The sequence below is a fragment of the Cynoglossus semilaevis genome, chromosome 17 (genome assembly GCF_000523025.1).
Source record: "Cynoglossus semilaevis isolate Cse_v1.0 chromosome 17, Cse_v1.0, whole genome shotgun sequence".
In the NCBI taxonomy this organism is placed as follows: Eukaryota; Metazoa; Chordata; class Actinopteri; order Pleuronectiformes; family Cynoglossidae; genus Cynoglossus; species Cynoglossus semilaevis.
Genome location: NC_024323.1, coordinates 8,521,962 through 8,531,466, shown reverse-complemented (window position 1 = coordinate 8,531,466; position 9,505 = coordinate 8,521,962). Strand labels below are relative to the sequence as shown.

Genomic DNA, 9,505 nt, shown 5'->3' with positions numbered 1-9,505 from the left:
ATTTACTCTAAGAAAGTTGTTGAAGTTAAGAGGAACTACAAACACATACACACACAAAAGTCTCATAGTGCATAGAAATACATGATTATTACACAATAATACAACTGTGAGTGTAGGAAATTTAAGGAAGACTGTGGTAGGAATATGGGAAGAAAAAGTAGAACAACAACAACACAATAAAGCTTACAATTACATAATCAAGAAACAATGAGCAAATTAATTTAGGAGCTGTTCAAATCTTAGTTCATTGCCAGTCATGTTGCACAGTTTATACAGCATCTCTAATGTCAGATTAGATCAGAGATCGAGGTTTGTTTTGTTGTGAAAATATTTCAGTTTAAATATGGGGGTCTGTGTGTCCAGGTGTGTGTGTGTGTGTGTGTGTGTGTGTGTTGTTGAAGCACTTGTTCATTTTGATTTTGATTTATCATTTTTAACAACATGTTGTACGACTGCTTGTTGCTGGAGAACATGTTGCGCTGCTAAGAGAAAGCTGTAAACGACTTTTTTTCTCGATATGCCCTCGGCTCTGTGCAAATCACAAGCATGTGTCGGTGCTGAGGGCCTCACCGTGTGTGTAAACAGGGCCCGGCTACAGAGTGAGGAAGATAGCAATCGATCAGACAAACCCAGGAATGACTTATCTTCTTATCTGGAAACTGGGTTTGCCTACGTGAGATAAGGAGTTGTCTGCGTAAGAAACAAGTCGAGTATGATTTATTTTCTGGTTTCTGGACGAAAGAACAAACTCTGAGAGACAGGTTCATGTACTAGAACAATGGTGGTACATTAATGACACCACTCCGTCGCCTTGTCATCTATGACTGTGACAGATGGTTGTGCGAGTTCTTGTTGTTCCTCACCCTTCTGTCAGTTCCACACATCAGGAAACGAAATTCAAGCACTTCGTGTAAAAAGGAACTGTGTGTATGCAGGTCAAAAGGTCACTGCTTTCCCCTGACCAGAGGATTCCTGCAGATCTGTTGTGTCTCAAATTGTGTGCCGTGTAACCGAGTACTCAAAATATCTTTCCAAGTGCCATGTAACATGTCGTTAATTAAAAGTTGCGCAACAAAGATAAACAAAGAACACGCAACACTTCTTCCTTACAAGTGCACTGAGCACATGCTGGTCCGTGTAGCCGTACACCTCTGTCCAAACCTTAATTTGTTCCTTTTCTATAACAAATATACTGACATTCCAACGCATTACCCCTAGATCATCTCACTGAATCAACCTAAAAGTCTTTTTGTAGGACAGAGAAGGAATTTGAAAAATGAACTCTAAGTGTTAGATTTAGACTAGTCAAACACACGACATTCTGTAATTTTTACACATTTTTTACCTAAACTACAAAAAGTAGCCCAGGTTAGTTTGCAGGACAGGTTTAAGATTGGTCAGTGTAAACATAGTCAAATAAAAACAATTTGGAAAAATTCGATATTCAAGAACCACTGATTAAGACGTGTTTTAGCCCAACGACTGACAGGCCGTCAGGCTGAAACCAGTATAATGAGACATTTTTTATCTCTCTGTGTTTCCCCTGTTTCCCAAGGTAAACCCCTGAATATAAATAGGCTTGCTAACAAAGTAGACAAGTACTGACCTGACCTTTGACTTGACCTTTCTTTCACATTGAGACAAAATGACAAACTCAGTCGGGTAAAGGGTGCTTCTAAAAACTTTTTCAGTATTCTCAATACTTCCCTGATTCTTCCACCGTGCCATTTAAGCAAAGGTCAATCCTCAGACGCTGCTGGAAAATCATCAGATTTCATGTGAAAAGTGGGAGGAAATAAAAAAAAATCATTTGTCACAATTTCCCCACCAGACAGATCTGGCTCTGCAGCGGCTAGGCACAAGTTCATACATTTTCAGTGTGCTGGGAAAGACGTTCTCAGCTGGAGCAGAGAGAACCCAGAGAGTTTGAGGTGGCCTCTGAGTTAGAATTCTGTATGGAGAAGTCAAAGTCATAAAATGCCCGAGACACGGCACAATATTTTACATAATAATCTTTGGTTTCACACACAGGCTGAAGAGCAAGAATTCTGAGATCATTATTATCAGCCTTTGTAAAACGTCAGTTTTTTCTAATCAAGGAAACCGTTTATTGTAAAAGGATGTGATCTTTGTCATCGTTGTATAATCTCCTTCATCATTTCCACTACTGATTGATGACGAATTAAAAGAAGGAAACCCTCCTCCATTCTATCAGCCAACAACTTGTGATGATGTTCTATAAATATGTCTCTTCTGAGACTCACTTCTGCAGAACAGAAGCCAGACGCGACAGAGGGGGAAATGCTCTCTGATTCAAATGTGTCCAACTCATACGTTCACACCCACTGGCTCTTCTAACTAGCACCTCGGTTTCCATCTCGACCTAACCCATCCTCCTCCTCCCGCCCTCCGGGCCCCTCCCTCATAAACTCTCCCACACCTCCCTTGCCCCTACCTCTCACCACATTGATGTTGATAATTACCAATGAATAGATCTGCAGATTCCCATGGATGTCAGTGGAGTCTTTGGCCTGTGCTGCTTCTCCCCTCCTCCACCTCCTCCTCCTCCTCCTCATCCTCTCCTGCTTCCTGAGTCTCCCCTCCTGCCTCTAAATGAGGATTAAGAGAGCGAGGGGAAAAAGAAACCGAGAGATGGAGAGGCAAGAAGAGGAGGATTGCCCAAAACGAGGGATGCTGTGCCATGCTATGTCACCTTGACGGTTAGGGTTGTCAATCTTAAATAAACCAATAGCACTGGAGCACGTCTGGTGATTTTTGGAAACGTAGCTGTGATGTCGCGACCGATTTGCTGTTGTTGGTAAAGTTCTTACGATGGAAAAATAGTCATAGAAGCCAATGGAAGTCAGGTAAATCTCAAGACATTTAAAAGTGAAAACCCGTCGGAAAAAAGCACCATCGTGGAAAATGGAGAGAGAAGGGAAAGAAGTGGATTCCCAGCGCTGCAGGCAGAGCTGAGTAACTGGAGGTAATGGTCAGCAGGAGCCCACTCAGCCCATGAATGCCAAAGGTATCCGATACGCTGTCAGCACTCTTCCAAACTCACTTACAATATGCTTTATTTCATTGGTATCCAAGGAGGGGCCAAACCAGCTCACCACACTTAATCATATCAAAGCGGTGCTGCAGAGAAGGCCGCTTTAAAGTGGGTAACACACTTGGCACTGTGCACACTGGAGACACTGGGGAACGGCACAGGGAAGCTATCTAAATTAGCCCACTGAAAGCCATGCTAATCCGTAGAAACAGCACCTTGCGTCATACATTTCACTTCAAGTAACAATTTTTTCTTTTTTTTGCACAAACGTGGACTTTTTTCTAAGACCGTTTGGCAATTGTGTAATTTTCTTTCGGATGCAGTCCCAAACTTAGGAAATGGTTTGGAGTGGACTTAAAGACATTGACGCCGTAGGAGTATGTGAAACCAACAAGGTTTGGCTCTGGGCTGCATGTCAACCTCACTTCAAATTACCCTCATTACCAACAATTCCAAGGGGAAACGGCTCTTTGTACATATGTGATATTCTGGTGAAAAGGACCTTATAATTCTAAATGCTCGCTGGAATAAAAAGTGACGTTTATTAGCCGGGGTCACAAACTGGCAAATGTGACTTTTCTGGCTCTAATGTCATTGAAGAGACCAGAATTTCTAACTTGACGTCATGGACCAATGACTGGAGAAACACCCCAATAACTACCGATATTTTAAAAGTGTGGCTAAAAAGGGGGAGGGGGGGTTAGGGGCAGGAGTTTATTGGTGGAAATTTGCAATCAACCTCTAGTAAATTTTGTACAGAATAGAATTATTGGAAAAAGAGCATGAACCCTTTGAGTCTCTGACTCAAAAAATAATAAAAATAAAATACAAATGCCATCTTTAGATGATGAAGTTTAGACGTAGGCGAATGGACCGACCCAATTACTCAAAGAAACCTTGTCGTCCTATGAAGGAATCAACAAGAATCCACACAGATATACAGTATTTCTAGACAGAGGGGATAAATCGTTAATAAATTCTTGTGCCACTGATAACAGTCTTGAATGTGTCAAAAATTGCTCCTAAGACCACTTTCTGTCTTTATTTCAGACTCAGGTTTTCTTGAAGTAAATAACAGATTTTATGCAGACGACAAATAAAAAGAAAACCACATCCAAACTGTTATCAGTCAGAGTGCAACCCTTGAAGGCTGGCCTACAGTCCTGAGCTGTCTCTTACGGAAATATCTGGTGCCTCATAAAAAAAAGAATCTAAAAATGGCAGCTGCTGACAGTGGAACAACTGAGAGTCTTTTTTGCAAGAAAGAAATGGACAAATCTTCTACAAACCTGCAAAAAATTAGCCATCAGTCATCAGTTGCTGAACGCTAAATCCTGTTCTGTTCCTTTTTCTTTTTAGAATAATTTTGACACCCAGCATCTTCATTATTAGGACACAGACGCACAGTATGTTTTCATACTCAGGACAGAGAATGTGAGACATCACCAAACTTCCACTTCAACCCTGGCAGAACGTTCAGAAAAGCAGAAGTGTTTGACTCATTTTGAAACCAAAAGTTTGTCACTTGACTAGGACGAAATGTCAACAGTCACCGAGAGTGAAGAGGTGGTGGGACGGGGGAGAACGCTGTCTAATCAAAGCCAACGTCCCCCTGGTCTCCGTCTATCTCTTCACCAGAGAGTGTTTACTGCAAACACAAACCAACGCAGGCTGAGCTCATTATACACAGCCCAGCCACGGAGCTCTGCCAAGGCCTGCCTCACAGCCTGGGCTTAACTCGGGTGTCATGGCAACCCAGCATCCAAGTACACGGAGCAGTGGGAGGTGTTGGTTGTGTGTACTGGTGCTGGTCGTGATGGGTTGGGGTATTGAATGATGTCATCCTGTAGCCTGGAGGGGGCCAATCAAGCCCTGAGAAAATTATGTCACCTTTTGTTGTGTGGGTCCATTCAAGGCTATACAAGTGCAGTGAATTGAGAGCTGCAAAGAGGTCACTTTCCCCCTGCGCTCAGTATGTGTGTGAAAAAAAGCAAATGGGGGCTGGGGGCCGGGAGGTGGGGGGAGTGGCGAGTGGGGAAGTGCATTGTCAACATGCAAATGTTGTTGACCGTAAGCGGAGCTGTGAGGATGTGATGAAGCTCAACTCCCAGAACGACATCAGTGCTGGGAGTTCTGCAACTCAGATTTTTCTCTGAGGTGATGAGGCTGAGCGCTGACATGTTTGAGTCTCAATATAAGGCTCAGACAAGCAGTAAAGACAAGGTGACACATTGGAGCGGATGCCAACGCACAGCAGTTGAGGACAGAACGAGTTTGCTTTGTTTTATCGCAGATTAAAACAATGACAAATAGCACACCCTTGAGGAGTAATTACCCCCTGGGGTCTTCACTAGCCACCAGTTTCACACCAAAATCCCATCCCCCGCTGCTTCATCGCCTCGGCCAAATCTTTTCAATCAAAGTTGAAAGTGGCAGTGATGGACAGCTTAAAGGAAAGTCAAAAAGAACTTAGAAACAAAACCAAAATAAATTGAAACACAAGCAGTAGAATGACTGACTGAGGAGGGAGGTCAGCAGTAGATATAAATTCATGCCGGTCTTAAATTTTCACTTTTATTTTCCCGCATTCTCACTTATACATTTGTGGGACAAATCCCCCCACTCCCAAACAATCCCACAAATGTATAACTATAATACATAAGAGAAAAAACTGGCGACAGAAGTATGGTGAAAATAACAATACAGTAAACCCTTGTTTTTCGCGGGGGTTACGTTTTTTTTACAATTAAATACTCAGAAAAAGAAGAGAAAGAACGAACAAACCATTTTACAGTCTCAACCATTTGTTTCACAAATAAAGTAAAATAAAAGTACTTTAGAAACGTTTCAACAAATAACTTCTGTAATTTACTGTCAAATAATAATTTTAATCATCAACGTGAACAGAAGGCTTCAAATTGCGGAGATTAGCACCGCCCACCGTGAACGGGAGAAAATTAAAAATGATTATGAAAAAAATACAAATTACCTGGTCTTGTTGCGGGCAGTTGCAACCCTTTTTGAATCCTTATTAAAACTTATTGCTGCTGTCTTCCTTATGTTTTTTTCTTCCTTCTTTATGGAACGAACGGAAGATTCATTAATTCCATAATGCCGACCTACAGCCGCATAGCTTTTACCTTCATTTAGCATGTCCAATAGTTTTACTTTATCACCGATAGACAGCATCTTCCGCTGCCTTTTGGTCCCTACCGCAGGGACTTTTGCCGGTCCAGAGCGTTTTGTCGACATTATGGGGTTTGATAAACTCGAAATTGCAAGATAATTTGCACGTACGTAATGTCAATTTGGCAAGCTGTTTTACGTACGTGTACATATTAAACCGCAACGTTATTGGCGCACAGGTAGAGAAGAAGCGAGTGACTTTTTAGCCAATCAGAATGCAGAACACAATGCACGATGCAAATCCGTGAAGTAGCGAAACGTGAAAAGTAAACCGCGGTATAGCAAGGGATCACTGTAATAATGTCTTCATGACAAACAGTAACAACCGGCAGATTTAAATACAAATGATCTCACTAATGATATTAATCATCCACAGATTCAATAAGAGTCCAGACAGCTCGCTGTATCTCCTTTTTAATTTTGGCAAACAGATTTTAACTAATGCAAAAGAGCAATTAATCATCATGCAAATAAGCACACTGACAGGATTATTAATCAAACGCCGGGTGTCAATGTATGCCATTAAAATGCAGTGTCTGTAGAGAGTGAGTGTGTGTGTGTGAGAGAGAGAGAGAGAGAGAGAGAGTTTTTCTGCATTCTTCTACACCATTTAATTAACAGCTTCTGTTTGACTGTCGCAGCTCTGTTTCCTCAGACATTTTTCATTTTCTGCCTGCATTTTTTCCCCAACCACGGCCACTTTGCAGAAACAGAAAAAAAATAAATAAAAATAATAACAACTGACTGTTTTCCGTATATAGTCCCAGCTCTGGAAACTCGTCCCAAAATAACACAGTAAATGTCACAACTACTGTATGAAAAAACATGGTGAATGAGCACTGGATATCAAAAGCAGATGCATAAAGAAAATAATAATCCCCAGCCCTTTACAAGCAGTCACATGACGTGTAGATCCAATAAGGCTTTTGTTGAGCATTTCCTGAGACGAGGGAAACGTCTCTGTTTCTAATAGATGAGCTGCGAAATATCCTGCGTTGTCGACTTTCTGTCAAATCATCCTCAGGTCCAAGATTCTGGAGCAGATCCTGAGCACAAGATTGTCAGCGAGGGGGTGGGGGGCTCATGTTGTCAGCAACCCTCATCTCCTGCAGGGGATGCTGGTCCCGCATCCAATGGCAGGATTTAGTACCATTCTGGAAACATAAAAAAAAAGTAATGAGTGACTGGGGCCAAAAAACACTGGGTGCTTTATTATTGAATGTAATTCATACTCATTAAAAAAAATCCCAAAATATACAATATTTAATATGAAGGGAAACTAAGTTTGTGAAAAACACCCAGCAGTGATTAAAATTGTTTCTCCTCTGCTGATTGGTTGGTTGGATGAAACCTCAGGTTTTTAAACACCAGCTTTTATATTTCAGAAATGCTGCTGTACTATTTGCATTATTCAGCCACTGTCTAGCGCCATCTGTTGTCATTTGCACCGACTTGTGGAAAATATAATATTTTATAAACACTTTTGGAGTCTTTATTACTGCAGTATATTTAACAGTGATAGTGCCCGGCTCAGCTAACAGTTATCTGACTGCTAATGATCTTTCCCAGAAGCCCCTGGTTTGGCTGCTCTGACCCACCTGGGACCAGAAGGAATGGAGAATTCAGATAAACCACCCAGAGCTTTCCACACAGCAGAGTTTTCACATTTTAAATTAATGACAAAATAAGGACTGGGTGTTTATTCCAGCTTTGTGAATGCTAATCACCAGGCCTTCTCACTGCGCTGTGGAAATTATTATTTTTCGGTCCAACACCAGAATTAAGATGTCACTTTTGCAGAATTCCAGCCTCCCAAAAACCTTAATCAGAAATAGATGTCTGGTTACAATAACGAAAGAAAAATAATCTCCACGTTTGTGTGTGTGTGTGAACAGACCGCAGCACAGTTTGGAAAACTGATTAAAATCCAACAGATTGTGGGCATGGACGTTTCGTCTACTGAGAGCGTTCTTAATCAGTCCACAACATCTGCTTTTTCACAACGGTGTCAGAGCATCAGGAGGTGAGACACCGCAGGCAGGTGGCTTCCTGTCAATGCCGGCCGTGCTCTACCTGTGCTCGCACATACAGACTGGTGCGGTACGGGATGACGTAATGCTGTACACTCACAGACACCCTCCACACAGCCCTGTGGTTGTCAAGGCCCCTGAGCCGCAGGACTGGCCGGTCCTGCCTGTTCTAGGCTCAGGGAGGGAACGACATGTCAGAGGAGTCATCTATCAGAGTTCCTCATCTTCTCTCTGCCTGTCTGCTCCTGGTATTTGGAGAAGTCACGTTCCACAAATGTACCGTAACTCTTTGCCTTCTCTAGGCCCCTTTAAAATTAACCCTGCGTGTGTCTCTCTTTTCACAAACCTGATTTGCAAGGAAGGTGTGCTGAAAAAAAAAAACCCTTAAGAAATTCAGCTTCGATTACGGAATCTTAATATTTTAAAGATTTAAATCAGCAGCGTCTACTAAATTGTGTAATAACACCTAAATAATAACGCTCCTTTTTAAATGTTATACACATACTGTGTCTGTTTTTCCCAAAAAGAAGTTGAACAGTGGAATCACTGGACCACAAATTGTCTTTTGATCAATCTCAGATGAGGAAACATTAATGTGCGGCCTCCTCTTCGCGTGACATAATGATGACCATATTGTTGTTGCACCCATTCAGGGAGCAAAGAGACACTGCTGTATTGGGTATTTGACAGTACATCGAGATACTCCATCACTGGAGCGTGGTACTTGCCAGTAAAAGCTAGTTGTAATTATTGGAGGGCTTTTTTACAACCACAAAATTCACCTGACAACTGTTATGCCCCCCCTTTATTTTTTAAATACACGGCTTTTGGTGGATGCTTCATTAGTGCTGATCCTAATACTTAAATTTGTGACAAGCCTGGGAATTAGTCAACCCCATTAAAAGTACTTTTATTTTTTTCTCTATTTAAAATCTCTGAATAAATAAATGGTTTTAACCATTTTTTTTACGTAAATAACTACGTAAATAAATCCAGTTAGCAGATGTGAGTTTACTTTTCATTTCTATGAAGCGTACCATCTTCTTCTTAGTGTCTTTTCTGCTCAACCGCTCATTAACCTTTTCCTCTACGTGACCTCACTGGGTTTTTCCTTTCCCACATTCTCTCCCATACTTTCCCATAGAGTGGAATCAGGAGAGAAGCAGCAGCAGCAGCAGCAGCAGCAGCAGCAGCAGCAGCGGCAGCGGCAGGGGCAGCGGGGGGAGGCGGACGC

General features: G+C 41.9%; 2 long non-coding RNA genes across 2 annotated transcripts in view; both read right to left on the bottom strand.

Annotated features, from left to right (window-relative positions):
• LOC103393001 (uncharacterized) overlaps window positions 1–9,505 on the bottom strand; it is a 210,601-nt gene that overhangs the window by 118,073 nt on the left and 83,023 nt on the right. The window lies entirely within an intron of this gene.
• The window catches only part of LOC103393000 (uncharacterized), a 49,976-nt gene continuing 46,887 nt past the window's right edge, over window positions 6,417–9,505 (bottom strand). The window contains exon 4 of the long non-coding RNA XR_522970.3: window positions 6,417–7,395. This is a non-coding gene — a long non-coding RNA (uncharacterized LOC103393000). The remainder of the gene's footprint in view (window positions 7,396–9,505) is intronic.